Consider the following 23,580-nt stretch of genomic DNA (forward strand, 5'->3'; position numbering starts at 1 on the left):
ATAACTTTTAGTTGTAAAAGAGTCCTGAGACCAAAAATCAGAGAATAGATGGTCTTGGAGAGTTACAATAGATAGGGAGACAATAAGAGCCTAAGTGTCTTGACTCGGACTCACAAAATCAGTATGTGTCAGAGGTAGGATTTGAATCCAGTATTAGCGGTCTATATCTATTTGTCATTACTCTGAAAAACTGATACTACATAGAAGAATAAAGTCAGTGGTAGGCATCTCTTTTGGTGGGAAGACTTCACTTTGTGTTAGATGGAACAATGGATACTTGCCTGAATCAAGAAGAACCTGATCTGATTAAATCCTGACTCAGAAATACTAGCATGGTCATTTACTCTCTGTCTTCCTCAGTTTCCTCATCTGATAAAATGGGATAATAATTGAACCTATCTCCCTGGGTAGTTATATGAATAAAATGAGAAAATTTTTGTCAAGTGTAAAGGCTAGTAATTATTGTTGCTATTGTTATATTAATGGTACTCACCTTATGTTTCTTGTGGACTACAGTTGAGGAACACTGTAGTCCTCAGTCATCTGTAACACAAGGTCTTGAACAAGGTATGGTGAGGAAAGAATGAGTAATAAGTTATTTTTATAAACAGTGTGGATAACAGTGATTATCAAATGGTGTACTATTGAATAGTCATGTGTCCTAAAATCTCACTAAGTATGCTGGAATTTAACACATTTTTACCATAGACAAAGCAACAGAAAAGAAACATAGCATCCATTGCATTTATTTATTTATTTATTTTTTGGGCTGTGTGTGCCTTGTATAGTAGTAGTTCTTAAAGAATATATTTTATATCCTCACTAAAATTTGCTCTGGCCAGAAATCCTGAGGGTCTTCCTGTTTTTGTTGTAATTTTCTTTCTTTTTTCTTTCTTTTAGAGTAGACAAACTAGGCCATCTTTTGCTTCATTTCTTACCTAGCCTTAAATCACTAAAAGGGTATTGTCTCAGACAAATTGAGACCTGGGAAAGAGCTTTACTTAAAAAGGCAAAAGTCTCCAACTATACTTGTTGTCATCTCCCATTGTTTTGTCTTGCCATAAGATTTAGATTACCCTGGACTGGAGGAGAGTGTGAGACTGTTGACTTTGCACCATCCTGCCTCAATTAAATCCAATTTACTTGCAAGTCAATTGATTAACCTTCTGATATCAGTAGTCCTCTTCCAAACAAAGGACAAACAAACAAACGGAAAAAAAAAGAGCATATGTATGGAACTTATAATTATACTCTTATGAAGAGTCAAGCCTGAGGTGCCCCAAATTTTAGGGAACTTACATTTTCAATTAGGTGAGCCTCCTGACTCTTTCAGTGGGCCCCACTTTCTCAGGGAAAAGAAAAGAATCCAGTTCAAGAACTATTGACTGGGAGACAATCTTATCAGATGACCTTTCTTACTACCACAGAAAGAGTTATAGATGAGTAAAGCCAAAAGGCAACTTATAATTGATTATATTCAACCACCTTATTTTTTGTTATATGAAAATGAGGCCCTGAGGAGTATACTCCAAGGTCAGGTAGTTGTAAGAGGAAGAATTAATGAGTCCAGATTTCATGATTCTCTGGGCACTGATCTTTCTATATTGTTCTTCTACTCAGTCCCCTCAAATATGGGAAGCAAAATGGTAGAGAGTGTTATATGCTATGTAGAATCACAATGGATGAAATAGCTACAGAATCAAAGCAATCATCCTAAGGGGTTGCTATTGCTACTCTAAGATGTATATTTGGCAATTTTTAAGCACGTGAGAACCTAGCTCCAGAAATAAGATTTATAAATACTGGTTGATGTAGGTGAGAATATGTGGAGACAAAGAGAAGGTCTTTGATTCCTAGCATGCTCTTGTTCATGGGTGTGGGGAATGACAAAATTCTACACTGGCGAGAAATCAGTTAGAAAAGCTTTTCTAAAATACAAGAGAGTCCATCAGGTACTTAAATGGAACAATTCACAGGTGCTCATGAAGCCTGAACACATCACAGCACTGAAAATTCCATATGAATTGATTAGATGCTCTATTTAATTATGCTTCATTTCACTCTACTCAAAGGAAGCTTGACTAAACCTCCCAGGTTTTCTTACCAATGTCCTTAGATGTTGAGACTTCATTTTTGTACCCCATTGCAGGACATTTGCAATCCTTTTCATCTGCTTCCTGGAGCCTCCCTGGTCATTTAAATGATGGAAAGCTTGACAGCTCAAATAATAAATACTGGGAGGCACAATTTCCAACAACCTCTCTATATATAACCTCCTACAGGTAAACTACCAGCTCATTGGGATTTTGTGCAGCAGTATTAGACATGCTAAAGCATCTGTATTGTGTTTTTGTACTGAACTTATGATTAAAAATACATTATGACAGGAGAATGATGCAGTACTGCATATAGGACTCAAATTGCAGCGTTTCCCACCCATTTGATTTTCTTAAGGCCCCCCCTCCCCAGGAACAATCATTATTATGCTGTCTATCCTTAAGCTCCTTCCCCCCCTTCCTTTTTCCCTTTTATAAAAGGAAGCCATTTTAGACTTAGTCTCTAGAAACAATTTCCCCTGCTTCTGATCTTTTCTTATCTTTATCCAATGTATTTTCAGTTAAGTACTTAGTTTAAAAGTTGACTCTTGTCTTCTTAGAGGGTCACTTCCAATTGTCTAAGGTTACTTTGACATCAATGTAGATAGAGGCAGGGGCATGATCCCTCTAAATACTCCACAAAAAAGATATTTTCAAGCTTCTAAAATTTTGCTGGAAGAGGTTAATGCAACATGAAAACTAACATGGAATAAATAGAGTGCCAGTGGCAAGCAGCAAGAAGTCATAGGCAGAAGGGTCTGTTTGATGGTAATGCTGACAGAGGAACCTCAGAGGCAGCATAGCCTTTTCCAGGGTAGAAGTGGCTTTATATATTCCTCCTGACCCTTCATCAACTGGTGCTGCTCTTATAATTGGTAATGTTCCTCCAAAAATGTAAAGTCTCAAACTGAATCTATTACCATGGGAGATAGTCTGAACAATGCAGAGGCCAATAAAAATATTTATTGCTATCTTCATTTTCAAGACTACACTTCTTAATGTGGATCAAAAGCATAGCATTTGCACCTTTTTGTGTTTTTGTTTGCTTGGTTTTTTTTTTTTTTTCCTTTCTTGTGCTTTTTTTTTCTTTTGATATGATTGCTTTTCAGCACGACAAATATAGAAATATGTTTAGAAGAATTGCAGGCATTTAATCTATATCATATTGCTTGTTTTGGGGAGGGGTGAAAGAAGAGGGAGAAAAATTTGCAAAAGTGAATATTAAAAACTATCTTTGCATGTATTTGGAAAAATAAAATAACATTTTAAAAAGACTTACACTTCTAATTTAATAGAACATAATAACAAAAGTAGGGTCTTTTATTTTGGGTTTTGTACCCCCAACATCTAAGAGTGCTTAGCATCCAATAAACATGTAATAGGAATGGTCTTTGAATTAGAAAGAAATGTTTGCAGTATAAAATTATATTAAACTTTTTGATTGCCATAGCATCCAGTATGATGAGCTAGCTATCAACTAAAATTTCTAAGTTTGTTTTTTTATCATATGAACTATTGTAAAACAAATGCCCCCTATTCTGTATTTTACAGTTTATTTTTAATAGTACATTCACAACCATCTCTTATGAAATGAATTTCACTAGTTGCATCTATTCCTCTTCTAACATCATTCTGACCTTTTGTGATTCCATCATTCAGAACAATCCCATACAAATCTGATATTTGAAAAAATATTCTGAACAGGACAAATTGTTGGACAAGTTAGGGCAGTCAACCCTAAACTCTTAATGTTCTAGTAATATTTCAATCACAGAATATTCTGCATTTTTTCAGCAAGTCCACTTAGGAAATTAGCACAGAATTTTCAGATTACACTGTAACATTCCTCAGTGTACTTGTACTAATTACTCTGGTTTGCTTTTGTCTTTTGTTTCATTTTGTTTTACTACTTTATTGGGGGAAGGGCTATATTTGACCTTCCAAAATAGTTAAAAGTGAAACTCCAGAGTGATGATAAAATCAATAAAGTATTGATGTGCTATATAAGAATAACTTGTTTTGAACTCTAACAATGTTCTCTTTGAATATAACTTGAACTTTTCTCATTGTTGAGTGAGGAATAGTTTGATGTTAAATTGATCAAGTAATATAGATGCAATATACTTAAAAAGAAAGAATGTGCCTTCTTTTGACCTTTTTTCCTAGAAAAGATCTTACAAAAGGTTCCAAAGAATGTGCTTCAAAGTAATACAAGTGTATATTAAAAAGCATGAACAGAGAATGACCTTCTAAGGTTGTGATTGTGACTTGCTCTTTATACAGCCAAGTAGTACTGTGGATAGGGACAAGAAAACCAGAATTCAAATTTCACCTCAGATATTTACTGTCTCTGAGACTCTGGACAAGTCACTGAACTTCAGTTTCCTCATCTGTCAAATGGAAATAATAAAAGTACTTACTGTGGGTTGTTGTGAGCATCAATTTTTAAAAGTGGTTAATATTATTACTTTTTTAGTAGTAGGTATCCAGACTTTTCAGGATACCTAAGAAAGAGTTGCTCCAAGGCTTTCTCACCAAACCTATCTTGGTGCAAATAGAATCCTGGACCAGCAGGGGCTTTGTCTTGAAACCCCTAGAGAACTGACATGCATTCTCTTGGAGGGGAAGAAAGGTTTTTGGCTTTTCTTTCTAATAGTTCTCATTCAGAAAATAAAATAAAACCAGGAAAATGAGTCTAATTGGCTTTCTAATGGAGCTGCAGCTGATACATAAATCAAGAGTTCTGGAAGATGGACTTGGCATCCCTGAACCTCTAAACTGATTCATTCACCTGGAAAAGCAATGTCAGCTCCCATATTCTCTCCCAACAAATAACCCAAAGTGATTTACAGACTCAAAGCAAATTGAAATCTGTATTTCTGACTTGCTATGTGTGTCTCATAATCTTCTTGTTTTTCTTTTTACAATAAATCCTAATTGAAAATCCCACTAAAAAAAATCCAGCAAAGATCTTAATGGTAAATTTCAAGAAACAGGAAATGTCACAATGTGGAATTTGCAAGGCTATATTCTGATGAAACATATGATTAAAACAGCTGTAATTGTGTTGAATATTTGTCCCATTGCCCAGTCTATGGAGGAAAAGGAAGGGGGGGTAAAGCTCTACTAGCAAACAAACCAAACTAGTCAAATAGCTTCTGGAAGTTCTCATTCAAGGACATTGTTTGGATTGTAAATATGGCCTAGCATAGATTCTGAATAACATTTCTTTTTAAAAATGATATTAAAAATTGTTTTGATTCCCAGATGCATCTTTCTAAAAAGAGGTAAAATATAGTTTAAACTTCTCCAACCTTACTGAACCATATACCTCGTATACAATCTGGATGGATTAATTTGTTTTAAAGCAGAGGTAATCTATACTTATACCATTGGAAAGTGATATGTACTTACATCAGAAAGATGGCATTTAGTCCTATCAGGGACACACATTTCATCTTTAATGTAGTTATTGTCAGATTTTTAGAGCTGATATTCTAATTTCTAGTTTTTAAATTTTTTAAAACAATTGTTTGGGATTCAATAATCATAAAATGTAGGGACTGACATAAACCCTTGGTTCATTTTCTTCCTTTTTTTTCTCATTTCAAAGAGATGCTAATAATTGTACAATGATATTAAACAGGAAAGTCCCCCTCACCCCCAAAAGAGAAAAGGTTATTCTAACACAAAATGAAAAACACAGATGGTAGGACTTTCCTAAGATGAACTAGATGGATATAAAATTGCTAAGCTTCATAGAATTAACAAAACTCTTAACTTTCAGCCCACATTAAGGAGAAAGAAAATACATAGCACCATAAGCTCCTTTAGGTTCGAGGTTAAGAAATCTTAAAATGTTTAAGAAGAAAAAAAGAAGCACTCTGCAAAGTAAGTAGTCTATGCTCTATTTGGCTACTGTACAATGGATAATAGAATGAGGCCTGAAACTAAGATGATGCTATTTCAGTGGCACTGTCCCAAATCTATAAACCACAAGAGGCTGATGAATAAAGTTTCCTAAATTTTTACTGAACTCCTAAATGAGACCACCAATTAAGGGAAACTTTCCAAACTGACTTTTTTTTTTTTTTTCTTTGCATGATCTCAAATGTCTTTTTGCTAGCAGGGATTTCCTACATTCCTTTTATAAACACAGTTCAGGGTATACCTAAGAACTCACCTTTCAGCTGCCTTACAGAGAGGATGTTTTTGTAAACTCTTGAGAGACAATCATGTCAAGGAGATAGTCACTTTAAATACTGGAGTTCCAGTTACCCACAATTTCATGCCACCACAACTCTCCTTCCATATCCTTTACCCCTGTGTCACCACCATAGGAAGTGCCATATCAACTAGTTCGATCTGCCCAGAAACTTCATGCTGATGTGTCTATGGAAGGCAGCATGATTTAGCAAGAGGTAAAATACTGCACAAGCCTAAGAGTCAGGAATACCCTGAGTTCTAGTGCTGGCATTTGTTGGGTATATGATCTTGTCCAAGTCAAACACATTGCATTTATTTGATATTCTGATTTTATCCTCATGACAGCCTTGGGAGAGGTACAATTATTGTCTTCAATTTCCAAATGAGGAAACTTAAGCAGAATGGGGATTAAGTGGCTTGCCTAGGATCCCACATCTAGTAAATGACTAAAGCTAGATTTAAACCTTCTTACTCCAGGTCCAATACTGCCATAAATCTGCCACTAAGCCCCCCTAAATCATTTTCCCATCTTTAGAATAGAGTTGGTAATAGCTACCTTGCTTATCACACAACATTGTTGTAATAAACAAATAAGATAATATGAAAGCACTCTGTAACCCCAAATAAGCTGATTCTATTCAACATAAATTTGTTATGAGCCCACTTTTGACACTATGTTCAGTTGCTGGGGACATAAGCCCAAATCAGATCCTTCAAGGAGATTACATTTTATGAAAAGCAGGGGAAATATGTGAAACTTTAAAAAAAGAAACTATTTTCTGAGAGTAGATCAAAATGGACAAGAGGTGTGATTGAGCTAAATTTTGAAGGAACAAAAGAATTCTGGGATGTGGAATGAACGTTAGGTATGGAGGAGAGTTTTTCAAAAATCTATGATATAAAATCAATGCATATTGTAAAGGAACCATTAAAACAGTGTGTTGGAACTAATTAATTTTTAAAAGCTTCTCCTATTTCACCTGAAGCTATGTTATATAAAGCAATAAGATATCAAGAGTGTTTGGTGGTTGTATAGTAATCAGCAGCTCAACTGAGCTAACTTATTATGGTAGATTAGCTTGGCAAAGCTATTTATATTGAATTTAACATGGGTTACTATCTATCTCTTCAGGAATATTTTTTATATTTAGGGGCCTGATATTATTTCCCATTATGCTCCCAAAGGCTATTCTGCAACAGCTGTGAATGTCCCTGTCACATTAGAAAAAAAAAAAAAAAATTAGGCAGAGATGCAATGAATGAATGTGTGTCTGTCATCTGAGGACCAGCCTAGCTTCTGTTTGTAGAGACTCTGGGCAGGAGAGATGGTAATGGATCTTTCAGCCAAAACAACTTACAAAGACAGTATCACCAAGCAACAAAGGTTTATGATCCCTTTCTGTAGAGGAAGTAACTACCATGAAAAAATGACAGCTCAATGAAATCTATAAGGGGACAGGCAATTCATTTGATGCTTCAATTCATCTTTCAAACATGACATTAATTCATACTATATTGCCTTTACTACTTAAGATAGTTTTCCCTAAAATTGGTAGTCAGATAGTTCCAACTTGTAGCCCTAAAGACAATGAGACTTTTTTCATATAGTCCAACATTATAAATCTACTAGGCTTCTTCTTTAGTTCTACTTTCTCTCCACAATCGACTCCATGCAGGGTAAACTGATAATTGCTTCATTCATTAGCATGGACTAAAGTAAGTTTTAAAAAAAGATATGTGATACCATTTCATCACTTTTATTCTTCAATCTCCCTCACCCCTGAAACATTTCCCTTATATATGATGTGGTCCCTGTAAAGCAGATATCTTTGAAATTATTTTTTCCTAGAAAAGCACTTCCTACAAATCCCATCTTTTCAAAACCTTTATTTTTCCTAGTGATGCTGTTTGTTTATAAATTATAAAAAGCTGAAAAGTAAAAATCACAGTTGACAATGAACAAAGGGAAATGTCAGGGAGGCAGAGCAAGTCTGGAATATTTCTAACAGGGACCGGCATTTAAGAAGTATTGAAAAAATCAATAATATCTATAACTAGAAAAGGGGCTACACAGAGTGAAGGAAAACAGATTATTATAGATATAGTATATTTATATGCACAAAATATTAAGAAGAGAGCAACAGGCACATTATAAAGCTACAATGGAGGCTTTCCCAAGAGACATAAAAAGAACTGCATAGGATGGGAAGGAATGAAGGGACGGTGATTGGCACAAGTGAAGAAATGCCCCTATATCATTAAATTTTAGACCTGCAACAATATTGTAAACTTGGTTCACATAGCTGACAGAAATCTCTATGAATTATCACCTAGAACATTTTTTTTTTGCAAGTGCATGTGTTTAAAGCTACCTATTTTGATCATTGTCTTTCTTCTCTACAGTGTTCCTAACTTTTTTTTTTCCATTTTAACATTTTTCATTCTTTCCATTGACATACCAGGGATCCTAAGTGTCCTATTAATCTCCCATCTAGAGAGCAGTTTCCTGAAGATGGTGAACTCATATGATCCCAAATAACAGGTGCAAAATCCCTAGCTGAAAGCAAATTTCACCATAGAAATTATAATAAAGTTTGCTAAATTTTCAGTGAGGAAAAACTACAAAAAATAGCCTACCTATAATTAATAGGAGAGCATGATTGCCAGGAACACCCCTAATAAAAACCAAATAAACATTTACATAAGGCATAAAAGAATGAAAAGAATCTTTTAAAACATCAAGGTTATTTAATCATTTATTCATTCTAGATTCTTTTCTGAAGTTTTCTAAGAATTCAAATATATCAGTGACAAACAAAAAATTAAACCATTCTTTCAAGACATTCCTCTACCTTACCTCCCTATATTTCCTCCTTATTTCTATAGTTCCCAGAAATCTGGCCCTCATGGGTGCAAAATTCTCCTCCCCTTCCTCTTTCTTCATTGGAAACATAAACACTGTTGTCAGAGGTAGAAACAGATGAATTTCGTAGGTAGGATCTTGAAGTGGAGGAAAGTTTCAAGTAAATTATAAATAGGTTACAATTTCACTATGAAAGGAAGAATAGATTATTGTATATCCTCTTCAGAAATTTCCTCTGTTCTCTCCCTATCAGCCTTTCTTTTTTCTTTTGAAATATATAGTCATTACTTTTTTTTCCCCTACTCGTAGGATATATTTAATGTGTTATTTCAGTGTGGTGGAATGTGTACAGGAGATATGAGATATTGATTTCTGAATATATGCAGCCTAGAGAAATGGAGAGAATATGTCATGCAAGTCACTCCATTTCTCTAGCTTCAGTTTGTTAATTGTAAAATGAAAGATCTTAGTGGAGATGACTTGTAAAGTTTCTTTTTGGTGCTATGATCAACACCCCCATTTGTTAATTACAACAAGTGCGTTTAGTACAATGAACTGTCCTGGGCACTGTGCAAATTAATAGAAGAATAAATTGATGAGCTCGAGGAGTATATCATCTAGCTGGGGACACAAACATAAGAAAAATTAAATATTGACATGATAGTTAAATTGAGGTTCATTATAACATTTCAAACGACTTTACAGGAAACCCATGAAGATGTCCTCTAGGATGCAAAAGAGGGAACTGAAGGGGTCCTAGGATCTTACTCCTCAATTTACAGTTGAGGGAAATGGAACCCATAGAAATTAAATAATTTGTCCAAAGTCACACAAATATGTAATAAAATTGGTCTGGATCCTCTCACATCAAAGGCAATAAAGCTTTCATTGTATCAATCTGAGGACTGCAGTTTATTCTTCTTTTTTTTTTTTTTAATGAGATAATTGAGGTTGCGACTTGCCTAAGGTCACACAGGTAGAAAATGTCCAAGGCTAAGTTTGAACTGAGGACCTCCTAACGTCAGGACTGGCACTCTATTCACTGAATCATCTAGCTGCCCAAAGTTTATTCTTAAGTTGTGGGATCAATGAGAAATTCCATATTTTGGGGCATGAAGGGAAAAGCCAGTCATGTCTTGAGGAAGAGAGTCTGGTGGAAAAATCCTTACATGGGCAAAAATAAAAAATACAGAAATATAATAGTTATACCTAAAAAGTAATTTCATAACTGTTGATTTAAGTCAAGTAAAATGAATTCAAGAGAGGGTGAGAAGTGAAAAGGCACTACTAGATAGAATATGGTTGCTAATAGCTATCCCATCATCAGCTTTCTTATATTCATGCTGATGCTTACAATATTCTCTCTGCTTTTGTCATAGGAGATCTCTTTATGTCTTTTTTACAATTTTAAACATGGGGAAAGGAATAGGTTCAACTTAATAAAAATGGCTAAAATTATTCATTGAAAATGTTATCAATGATTAATTATTTTTTACTACAAATGTATGAGGAAGAAGTTTTGTGCTGGACACACATTTAAGGAGTTAAATGATTGACGCGTTAATCAGAATTCCAAAATCAGTGCTGCATTAAGGAACCAATCCTGTGTAAATTGTGGCCATCTGATATAACTGGAGGTATCTGATAATGAGCAAATAATTATAAAAACTAAATATGATTTAATTCTATTAAGGTTTTGAAATGTGTGTGTATATGCATTTATTCACATATTTAGACATATTAATTTGACCTCTAAGTCCAAGACAATGTAAGGTGTAATGGGAAAAATAAAAAATTGGGATTGAGAAGGCTCTTACTGAAATCTTAACTCTGCTCCCAAACTATCTTCGAAAACTAAAGTCAAATTATTTAACCTCTTTGGACTTCCTTTCCCCCACCTGAAAAATGGGCTGGGGGGATTTAGATTAGGTCGCTGCTAAAGTCCTCATCTCTCAATCTTCTGATTGATGAAATGTAAGGTCACTTCGAAGCCAATAACTGCTTTTCTTCTTCTCAGTTGTCTTATTTATGTAAATATCCAGGCAAAGAGGAGGATGTGGCATCAGCAAGCAGCTGCCTAGCTGATGGCATTTTGGATAGCAGCCAGAGCCCAAACCTCAGTTTAAAACTAGAAATACTGAAAGGAAGATGCCAAGAAACAATTCTCTCCTGCCAGATGAGGCAAAGTGTACAGCACGTGCCAATACACAAGGCAATGGCCAGACATACAAAGAAAATGTATTTGCCTCCAGCTTAATCCCCACCAGACCCTCTGAATTAAAGGGCAACATGTCTATTATATCATCATGTACTATCATTTTCAACAGTAAATTCAGCTCTTTGGTTTCTCATTATAATTCTCTACTATATTTTTGATCTTATACTTAACATCCAGCATCCCTTCTCCATTCTCCTATCTCTGCTTCTCCTTATTGAGCTTCCTACTTCACATGTGTGCCAGTATTCTTTCCAGCCTTTAACAAAGTTTCAGGAAAAGAATTTAATAGCATAATGGCAAATGCCACCCTACCTACATTTGTTATGGTAGTAGTAGTGGTTTGAAGCAATGTCTCACAAGTGCTCTAAGGCAGGAATTTTTTTTTAAATTATTTTATTTTTTCGGATTATGCATGTATATTAACTTTTTCAAATACACATTTCTTTATGAATCATAGAAAAATCAGAACAAAAGGGAAATACCATGGGAGAAAAAAAAAACCAGAAAAAAGTAAACATAGCTTGTGTTGATTTATATTCAATCTCCATACTTCTTTTTCCAGATGCAGATGGTGTTTTCTATTCAAAGCTTATTGGGAATGCTTTGGATTACTGAAGAATCAAGTTTTACATAGTTGATCACAGCACAATCTTGCTGTTATTGTGTATAATATATTCCTGGGTCAGCTTATTTTGCTCAGCATCAGTTCATGTAAATCTTTCGAGGCCTTTTGGCTTGTTTATCATTTTTTTTAGAAAATGATAATATTCCATTACCATCATATACCACAACTTATTCAGTAAGGAAGAAATTCTTGTATTTCAATGTAATTGATTTCCTTTGTAATACTACGTACTTTATTTTATTTAAAATTATTCTTCTAAGAAAGAGCGTATATACACTTTACAAGATTTCCAAAGGGAGTATGACATAAAAAAGCTTCTCTGAGATCTGTTTTTTTTTTTTTTTTTTGGGAGGGGGGAGAGGGAGACAATCAGGGTTAAGGGACTTGGCCAATGTCACACCGCTGGAAGGAATCAAGTGTTTCAGGCTTCATTTGAACCCAGGTTCAAATTAGCTGCCCCTGTAGAGTCTGTTTTCAAAGTTTATTATAAGTTCACCCTGCTTTCAGTTTCTGTTAAGCTACTCCTGGTTTTTTTCAGGCTCCAGTTCAATCTGAGTGAATAATTTACTTATTGCTATTAAGAAAAGACATCTGTCAGTTCAAGCTGACGACCTTTTTGTCACTCATAATTCTTAATAGGTCACTGCCTTAGCCTATAAGCATTACAGTAAAGTGTATACCAATCTCAAACCCACTGCAATGTGTTAGCTTGGACATATGCTCTTCATTAAATCTGCAGGGATATTCTACTGTATAACAGCTGGTCTACAACCTTTAAACCCTTTTCACATGCCAGCAGTTCCATAGTACTGTTTTTGGAACAGCTGTGCAGTTTGTGGTGAGTTGAATCACAAATCACTTTCAACCAGCCCTAGAAAGTGTGTGTGTATATATGTGTATGCATAAGCCAGAGTTGCTATGATTCAGGACTACCATTCATGTATTGTAGGAAGTTCAAAACTAGGGACCTTGATATGTGGAAAGACCAATGGGCCTCAGTTTATCTCACAATTACAAAATTTGCTTTCCCACTGTCTCCTGTTCTAATGCCAACATTATCCCATTTACTCTTTGTTTTGTTGTTTTTTACTTCATTATCTGAGTTTACAGCTTTTGAGATAAAGAGCATGACAAAAGTTATAAAAGTTTGAGGAAACATTGAATGTTTGGAAATATTTCTTTGATTAATTTAGAGATCTCTTTATCCCCTTTCTTTTTATTTCCCTATGTACCTTGTCTCTCTTTCCCAAGGAGGATGTGAGCTCATTAAAGAGAGGGATTATATCCACTTTGCCTTTCTATCTGTAGGATAGTCTTTTTTTTTTTTTTTTTTACACAAAGCATGTGCTTATTAATGTCTAGTGAATTAATTCAATTGATATAAATAAAATCCATTTACTGACTAGATGAAGTGTCTTCTATATACCTCATTCCATGCGTCAAAAGAAATATATCAGGAATAACCTTAGGCTTTACATACATGCATACAAATAGAGAGAGAGAGAAAGAGAAGAGGGGTAGAGAGGAAGGCAGGGAGGAGGGAGGGAGGAGAGAGATAAAGACCTACTATATATAAAAAGAAATGGTCTAGACTCTTAAAAAACATTAGAAAAAATGCAACTCTCTGCTTTTTTTTTTCCTTTTCTTATCTGATAATTATCTTAGGATCATAGATTAAAAGTTAGAATATTTAGAATTTATCTAGTCCAACCCTCTCATTTTACTGATGAGAAAATTGAGGTCTAGAATCTGGTCAAGGTCAAAGAGCTAATAATCATCAGAAACAGAACTGAACCCAAATTTTCTGACATCAAGATCACTGATTTCCTCAACCCTCAATATCCCAATAGAAAAAGTATAAAAAACATGATTTGCATTTATTTTCTGTCCCCAGATACATCATACTTTTCAGAGTATTATGATGCTTCCTTATCATAAGTATCATAATGGCAGTATGGTCAATAAGATTCATCCAATGCCTTCATTTCTTAATACATAATGATTCAATTTCCTCCTTTGCCAGTCCCAATACAGTTTCACCATGACACATCCTCTGCTAGAGAATCCTTTGACTCTAATAACTACTTAATTCTTAGCTCAGTCCAATCCATTTCTACTTATCTACTTAATGTAAGAGGGGAAGTCTCACATCTGTGCTGACTGGATATACTATAGTTTGTTGTCAGCCCTCAGCTGGGCTCTCACTGCAGCAGGGCAGTCCCTTTTTTTCCTTCCTAATTGATTATCTCATCCTGCAGAAAATATATTCAAAATCTTTTCCTGCCTAAAATCTTCCTTCATCACCTCTAGGCCCACTTCAAACCCCTCTCCTTAATGATCTTATATCTGAGAAAATTGAGGCTAATTTGACCTTTTCCTTGTTCACACAAGTCATAGATCTATCATCTCCTTGATTTTGCACAGGCCATATATACTTCATGCTGGTAATGCATTCCCTTTTTATTTCTATTCCATGGAATTTTTTCCCCTTTTCAGATTCAGTTTAAAATGCTGCCATCTTTTCCGTGAAACATTTATTGGTCCCTCAAATCAATCATTTCAGAGCTTTATTTAAGTACTTCAGATACATTTATTTTATTCAATTACATTTATGTTATACAAACACACTGTGTTTAAACAGATTTCTTGTCTCTATTAGAATGTCAGGTATATGCTGATTCCAAGCCATGCCATCAGAGATGAAAATACTTGGTTGGATTATTTCCAGAAGACATTTGGAAATTATATTAATTGAATGATCCTATCAAATTTGTTGGGACCTATCACATATCTTAATTGTATAGGAGAAACATTATTATGTTTTATTTGATTAGCATAAGTGACTTGACAGAAATAGCTATTGGTCATAGGAAGAAAATTTCATAATGGTTTAGGTTGTCAGTGGAGTACAAGTGAAGATTAGTAAAACAGGTGGAAGGAAATAAGGAAATAAGGAAAGGTTCAAGAAGATGTGGTAGTTGATTTAGGCTTGAATGGGCAGGATAGAATATCAACAGTCTGAAGGTGGGTGTGTGAGAAATATTGCATTCAATAGGAATAGTGTAAGCAAAGATTGAGAGACCAGAAAGCATTACTGAGTGCTAGGAGGGCCAAGATTAGTTTGACATTGTTGAAACAAATTTCTGGAGGATTTTGTTTGTTGCTGGTATTAGTTCCATTGAGCTTTAGTTTTTTTTTTTTGTTTGTTTTTTTGTTTTTTAAAGGAAACAATTATTCCTTCCCATTATGAAGAATTTCTCCTGCCTTAAAACCTTATAGTTTTACTTAAGGGACTTCTACTTCAGTTTGGCAGGCATCTATCTTAACTCTTAAGTCTTCTATAAGATCCTAAAAGTAAGTATAATGCTTAGAGAAGAAGCACATTCAATTTGCTATTTAATAAACTCTTTTTGACAATCGAAATACTGCATTTCTAATTGTGAGGTTTCCAAGTTTTTGAAAACTGAAACCTAACTCCTTTTGTTTCCTAAGTATCATTGTACAGAAATCAAAGAGAAAATCAATTTCCCCCCTTATTTTACATTCCCCTCTAACTTTTCATTTTCTACTGCCTTAATCATCCCATCCAGAGACTTCATTTTAATAAGGAAAGAATTTCCTTTTAACCTGGACTTACTTATTATTTTGCTTCACCTAACCTTGGGCTCAAGACCTATTTTTGATGCTAAGAAGGAAAAAGAGGTTGGGAACATGACTGATACAAAGCTATGAAGGATAACTAGTGTTGGTTTAATTCCAAAGGTCAAATACATGTGAAGTTTCCTATGGGAAAGGAATGTCAAAACCTGCTCCAACCCTTCATACTAAATCAACTGTCTACTTTTTATACTTTTCTAGAAAATTAATAGACTAATTAGTATTTTTTTGAGAAATCTGTGATCAAATATTTTTTAAATGGTTTTAAATGGAAACATTCTTGTCTCTGGTGGCATGGCACAGAATCAAGAACTTGTCAGGGCCAGAGAAAGAATTTTAGAACATTGTTAAGGAAAAAAAAAAGTTTTTTCTTGTATTTATCTTAGGGACTTGACACAAGGCAAAATGTTATGTGTATTGATCAATTCTTTTTCCTTTTATAAAAATGTCTAAAGTAGGCTTGTTTTGGGACTTCCAAAAGGAAGAAACTACGTAGTTTGAACTTAGAACTGGTAGGGATATTATGCTGACAGGAAAGCTTCTCTTCCTTATTTCTGAAAACTTGTTTGGATCTCTCCTTGGTAATAATCATAGATGACACTGATATACCTATTAAGATTTGCAAAGAAATCTATGCACATTATTTAACTTGATTCTCACAATAACCTCAGGGTATATAATAGCTAGCACTTTTAAGATTTGCAAGGTATTATTTCATTTTCTTTCATTTTAGCCTCCCAACAATTTTGAGAGGGAGGTACAATTATTAAAATACTTTTTTACAGGTGAAGAAACTAAGAAGTCAAGTGGCTTTCCCAAAGTCACATGATTAGTAATTATACAGAGTAGAATTTGAATTCAGTTCTTTTTGACATCACATCCAGCTCTTTTATCATTTTTATCATATTACCAAGCTGCCTCTAGATGAAAAATTGAAAACTAGAAGTATCTTCATTTTATAGGTGAAAGGAATAAGGGTCAGAATAGTCAAGTATCTTGTGTAAATATGCTTCTAAATATCATGCAGGTGTCTTGTTTGCCTCTCTTTTGTGCCTAAGAGAGAACTTTACAGAGCTATCTTCTATTCCTTTCTGAGGCAAATATGTTACATGTTATATTATCAGTCAAAGTTGACACATTGTATTTCTATCTTTAAAGTGTTTTTTTTTTTTTTTGAGTCCACATTAATGTTCTGATTCATCTCATTTAAGAAAAGGTCTAAATTGCCCATTCAGCTTGTACTGCTCAGGGCTCTCAGATATTTAATTCTTGGAATGAAAGGTATTCTTTACGTTCCTAGGCAATACCTCTAATTTCCTAAAAGCCTTGTAGGAGGTTAAATGAGTAGCTTCACTTTGATTTTGAGGGTACTCTTAAACTGGGTGACATTTATTATTCAGTCATGTGGTTTTCATTAACTTAGAATCAAGAATCATTCTATTATGTAAATGTCATAGGCATTGTCATAGAAACAACCCTCCTCCAGCTTGCCATTACTTAAGTCTACCATTAACAAAATATATTTCATTTGCTAAATGGTATAAGGTCCTCAAGATTCATTTAAAAGCTATTACTCCTAAATTTGATCAAGCCATATTTTCTCTGCAAAGTTCATATTTGTGTGCACATACATCTCTCTCTCTCTCTCTCTCTCTCTCTCTCTCTCTCTCTCTCTCTCTCTCTCTCTTTCTGTGTGTGTGTGTGTATGTGTGTGTTAAAAGTTCGGAATAATATGCTTTGGGGATATGGCTTCCTTGGGGAAAAAATGCTTCCTCTTTAAACTTCTCTTTAAACTTTAAACCACTCATTTGTTTATTGTATGTTTCCATTCCTTATTATTTCTTATTATATGGATGTGTGCAGCCTACTCTCCGACAGATAAAAATTCCATAAGTGTTGGGAATGTCTCAGATTTTTCCAAATCTCTACAATATAATCTACTTCTTTTTCATAATATGTAACATGAATATTGTTGATCATGATAATCTGTTGCTGAGTATGTAATATTCAACAATTTAAGGTGAGGCATTTGTGAAATTTCATGATCATTTAAAATAAAACTTCTTTAATTTTTCTTGTAATATATCTGTAGTTTATTCTCAAGTGTATAGCAAGTACACCAGAGAAAAGAGCTATCTGTTAACTAGCATATAATCTGTATTTTGGTCATAAATAATAAATGAGCTGAGTTACCATGAGGAAAACCCATGCCATTCCTGAACATTAATTTCCTCATCTATCAAATATATATGATATCTATGTAAATTAGCGCAAGTTTTGTCTTATTAACATAACATTAATAATGGCAACATATTACTTTATGCATTATATGATACAACATCTATTATCTTTTTATTATTGCTATTGAGTAGTTTCAATTATATGTGACTTTGTGTTTCTCTATTTGGGGTTTTTTACCAAGATAATAGAATGGTTTGCCATTTCCGACTCCAGTTCATTTTACAGATGAGAACACCAAGGCAAACTGGGTTACATGACTTGCCCAGGTCATACAACAAATAAGTTTATTGAGTAGGATTTAAACTCAGGAAGATGAGTCTTTCTGATGCTTAGCCCAAAATTCTATCCAGTGAATCACTTAATTGCCTTTAGTTATCTTATTCAATCCTTATACATTTCTGTGAGATAGGGCAGGGATGACTAATACAATTTTCCATTGGCAGTGAGATTCACAAAGAATTGACCAATGTTGGGTTCAAATACAGGGATTTTTAAAGAACTCACATTTACTTGGTGTTTTAAGATTTCTAAAGTGCTTTATATGAGTATAATATCTTAGTTGATTCTCACAACTCCATACAATAGGTGTCATCATTATCCCCATTTTACAGCTGAAGAAACTATGATTCCCTCAAGCTCTCAAAGCTAATAAGGTTAGATGGCAGTAGCTGAACTCAGATCCTTTTGATTGGTCTAGAGTCAAGGACTCTATATAATATACTAAACTTCCATAGTGTGTTTTGTGCTTTCTCTATTAGTTCTGGTATTTATTGCCTCTTGAAGTTATTATGACTGGGAAGAATGTTGAAGCTATCAGAGGCCAATATGTTTATATGATTCCAATTGTAAAAAAAAGTAACTTGGTAAAGTGTTTCTGAATTTGTTAATTTTCAATAAACAATATCATGCCCCCTTGCTAGGTTCTGTGAATAGTTGCTACATGTAAGGAAAATACAATTCTAATCTGGAGAAGACAATAAATACAAAATACTTGTTCAGTCATTTTAGTCATACCCAATTCTTTATGATCCTTTAGGATTTCTTGACAAAAATATTGTGCTAGTGTGCCATGTCCTTCTCCAGCTTATTTTCCAGATGAGTAAGCTAAGCTAAACAGGGTTAAGTTACTTGTCCAAGATCACACAGCTAGGAAATGTCTAAGGCTAGATTTGAACTTAAAGATGATCTTCCTGACTTCAGACCTGGCACTCTATCCACTGCACAATTTAGAGGCCAATCCAAGTCTCAATATTAATAAATCCTGAGATCACATAGACCAGGTTTGAACACTGAAAACATCCTATTATTCGGCTGATTATTTCACCCATCCAAAATATTTTTAAAGATATGGGTAAAAAGAGTAAACAAAAGAACATACTAAAAGCTTATTATTATGTACACTGAGATCCCTAGTTAATATATACATACACACTCTGAAAACAAAACAAAAATAAGTTGAATTATTGGGCATAGGATAACTCATTTCATCCTACAGGAAAAAAAATCATAAAAGTAGACAAAAATAATTGTAGATAACACATATAAGGGTTTAGTCCATAATTAATTTTCCATTTCCCCACCTTTGTTAGGTGTTATCTTTCCAAAGAAAAACTGATAAAACAGCATTTTTTTCCTTCACCAACATTATAGCAAAATTCTCAAATTGTCAAATTATTTCAAAGTACTGATGGTTTATGTTAGTATAAAAATTTCAAGCAAGAGTTATTACAGCAACTATGAATGAAGTGAGTTCATTTATATCTGGGGCATTTTAAATAATAAAAAGCAAAAGAAAAAGGCAGATAGCAATGTTAAGGCTATTTCTTGCCAATCAGTTTCCCCTCCAAGCCTAGCCTATTTTTTTTGAGTAATGAGCACTGACGCTCACAAGTAGCCTCCTTTTCATCTGCAGTTTAGTTATTCAATTCTTCATTTCCTTAACTGGAGTTCTGTAATCATCACATATTAGCCTGTGCTCAGGAAACCAACAGGACATGGCAAAGTGCTTAATGGTGTATATTTTCAGCTACCATGTTATTTCAGAAGATGGAGAGAGAGAGGATCTACATCAGTGTGTCAAGTTTTTGGTTCAAAGAACATTCTGTACACAGAGGGATGAGGTGGGGAGAGTAAGTAGAAAGGATGGAGTGAATGAAATACTAGAAGAGATAGCCTTGTTTTTATTCTTTTTTATTTACAAAGCCCTTTAATTTGATTTATAAAACTTTAATCTATTTAGTTTTAATAAACTACAATATTGGGTATGAATTTTCTCTGCTGGAATGATTGGAATACTTGAAAATATGCTTTGGCTAGGCAGGGAATTGGATAAGGAACTAGAGCTAGGGAATGCTTATTTCAAAGAAAGAAACTATAGAGAATTGAGTTCATAGAGGGTCATGACAGCATTTTTAATAATATCTATTGATTTGCATACATATATGACATAACATACATACATATATATCTATATGTGTATATATCCATATCATGTGAATTTATTGTTACTGCTACTATGATCTGCATTTTACAAACAGGAAAACTGAGGCTCAGAGAGGTTAAAATGACAGTATCTGGTTGGAATTTGAGCCCAATTTTTTTGTTTTTCCTTTAATATTAGGTCCAGAGTCCTGGTCATTATATTTTACTACAATTCAGTTTTGAGTCATTTGAATCGTCTATACTTCATTTTTCTCATATATATATTAAAGGATGTGGATACAAAAATAAAGGAAAGAGGAAGGAGAAGGAGAAAGGGAAAAGAAAGGAGAAGGGGAAGGGAAAGAGGAAGCAAAAGGTTTCTAACATTACAATACTTTTGGAATACTATCTAACAGTTGACTTGAACAAACCTTTACTATCTCTACCATGAGAGAAATATAAGGAATTGGTAGCTAGGTACTATAATTGCTAGAATGCTGGACCTAGAGTCAGAAGGACAAAGCCTACCTTGGATATTAGCTGTGAGACCTCGAATAAGTCACTTTACCTCCATTTGCTTAATTTTTCTCATCTGAAAAACTGAAAATAATATCACCTATTGTCCAGGGTTGTTGGAAAGGCAAAACACAATATAAATGTTACTTATTTAATGCTGTTGATACTAGTACCACCACCCCCATTATCATCACCATTATTCTTACTATTCTACAGTCTTCTATTCTTTGGGCAATCCTTCAACTAATTCTTATATGACTTCATGAGAGTTGATAAATGACATTTATTCTTCTCTTTCCCCCAATTGCCTCCTACACATATTATTCTGTCCATAATAGCTACTGAATAAGTCCCCATTGAATTGATACTAAATCCAAAGTGCCATAAAGTTTGCCACTTTTTTAATTATTGGAAAATTAATGGGCAATCAATCAGTCAAAAAAGTAACATCTATTTTATATTAGTTTTTTTTTTTCAAATACAGAATATAGCTACATCTAGAAGGCCACCACACTGTAATTAATGGAAAATGTTTAGCCTATAACTGTGATTAAATTTACACTGTGTTGACAGGTTAAATCTGAGGAGAATTTAGTATACAAGTAGGAAATTAGGACAAGTACTGCTGATTTAAAAGAAGCACTTTAAAAAGAAATATGATTAAAATATTTCCCCTAACATGAAAAAAATATTTCCCCTAAATATTTTCTTGAGTTTAATGGTCCTGAATATAGAAAGTAGCAGGGTTTTTTTTTTTTTTTTTTTTGGTCTATTCCCAGGACAAATTCAGGAACACACATTTGATGGAAACTACTTGGCTAAAATAATTTGAAATCAATTTAAATGATATACATACAGATATTTCAAAAACAAAAAGATTTTTTAATGCATTCAATCCAATTCAACAATCATTCATTAAGTGCCATCTATATGTAAAGTCCTATGTTAGGAGCTAGTGATACACAAAACAACAGTCTCTTTTCTCAAGAAGTTTTGATTCTATTGCGAGGTAGGCTATAACACACACAGAGAAAAGTATATTGCCTTTTGCATTACAACTCATGTACACATATACACATGCACACAGGATGTCCTTAAATTTATTAAGGATATTTGAGGAAGGAGATAGGATAAGGAGATCAAGAAAGACTTTCAGCTGGAAGTGGTACATGGATTAAGTCTTCAAAGATTCTAAGGATGTTCAGAAATGAAAATGAGGAATGCGAACAGACTTTGCTAAGGTAGGGGGTGATATGCTAAAGTTCAGCAGATAAATTGATAAAGTGTATAGAAGTCCTATATACCTGTGTGTGTGTGTGTGTGTGTGTGTACACACCTTCAGATCTATCTATTTATAATATCTATATTGTATATTATGTATATATATGTGTGTATATATATATATACATTATATATATATGTATGTATGTGTATATATATATATATATATATATATATATATATATACACACACAACATATACAGTTGTAAAGGACCTCATGTTGGAATATTATATGGTAACTACTGCATGCAAAGCTGGCTAAATTTCTAAACAAGCCTTCCTTAAATATTTTCTATAATCATATCTGTTCCATGGTCTGTGGTGACCACTGTTATGAGTTGGTGCAGAATAAGGAGTGCTCCAAGGAATGAAAGTGACTATAAATTAATCCAGTGATCAAATGAGATCATCTAGGTAAGATACTTAACAAACTTTAAAGCAAAAAATAAATGTCAGTTGCTGTCCCTGGTGCTGCTATCTTGATTACTACAATACATAAACCTACAAATGAATCATATTACAAATATAGACCTCAAAGTAATCTTTAATTAAACAAACTATATTGAAACCAGACAGTTGTCACAGTCAATAATACTGCTCACCAATGCCTGGACATGATATTGATCCATAAAAAAACTTACTAATATGCTTAATAGACATCAAATATTCCAAAAGCTCCAAATTATATAAAACTCTAAAGAAGAAAAATCAAAAGACAAGCAAAGTTCATGAACATCCTTATCATCCTATCTGCTACTTACTGAATTTGTGTCAAAGGTATACCAATGAAATTAAGCTTTCTTCTCAATGGTTTAATTTAATTAAAAATAGTTAATTCAACTGTGCAATATTACCACAGAGCATTAAATATAAAAGATTGACAGGAAGAAAGTAACTTTTTATAAGAACTTTTCTACAACAAAAAATTGAGAACAAGAGATTAAATGTTATATAAAGTATGATTTTTTGCATATGATATTTTTATATAATAGCATATAACAAATATAATTGTTAATTTTGCAATCATTTTCATGCTATTAAGTCTGGATATCTCTATAGTAATGAGCCAATTTAGGGGAGGCCTGGAGTTTTAAATTGGCCTAAAAGTCTTCCGTATGCTCAAGGGACCACTTGACAACCTGAACTTCTTTTCTCACATCAGTCAGTGCTTCTATAGGGAGATTTTCCAAAATAAATCCCTAATTTCTGAGTATTCCATATTGAAATCTGACTCAGACCTAAGAAAAGCTTTCCCAGAGTATTTGTGGATTTATGTTTGATTCCACATAGTTGATCCCAGTGGATTAATCTTATTATTGTAAGGTCCTTAAGGCCAGGGATCTCACATGCTTAACACAGTGGGTGGCACATGGTTTGTCATTGTCCATTTTCAAAGAGGACCAAAATGACATCATTATATTAGGGCCAAGTTAGTTCCTGACTGTGGCAGCTCAG

General features: G+C 33.9%; 1 protein-coding gene across 4 annotated transcripts in view; it reads right to left on the minus strand.

Annotated features, from left to right (window-relative positions):
* SLC8A1 (solute carrier family 8 member A1) overlaps positions 1-23,580 on the minus strand; it is a 365,779-nt gene that overhangs the window by 220,266 nt on the left and 121,933 nt on the right. The window lies entirely within an intron of this gene.

Source organism: Antechinus flavipes, chromosome 2 (assembly GCF_016432865.1).
Source record: "Antechinus flavipes isolate AdamAnt ecotype Samford, QLD, Australia chromosome 2, AdamAnt_v2, whole genome shotgun sequence".
NCBI lineage: Eukaryota > Metazoa > Chordata > Mammalia > Dasyuromorphia > Dasyuridae > Antechinus > Antechinus flavipes.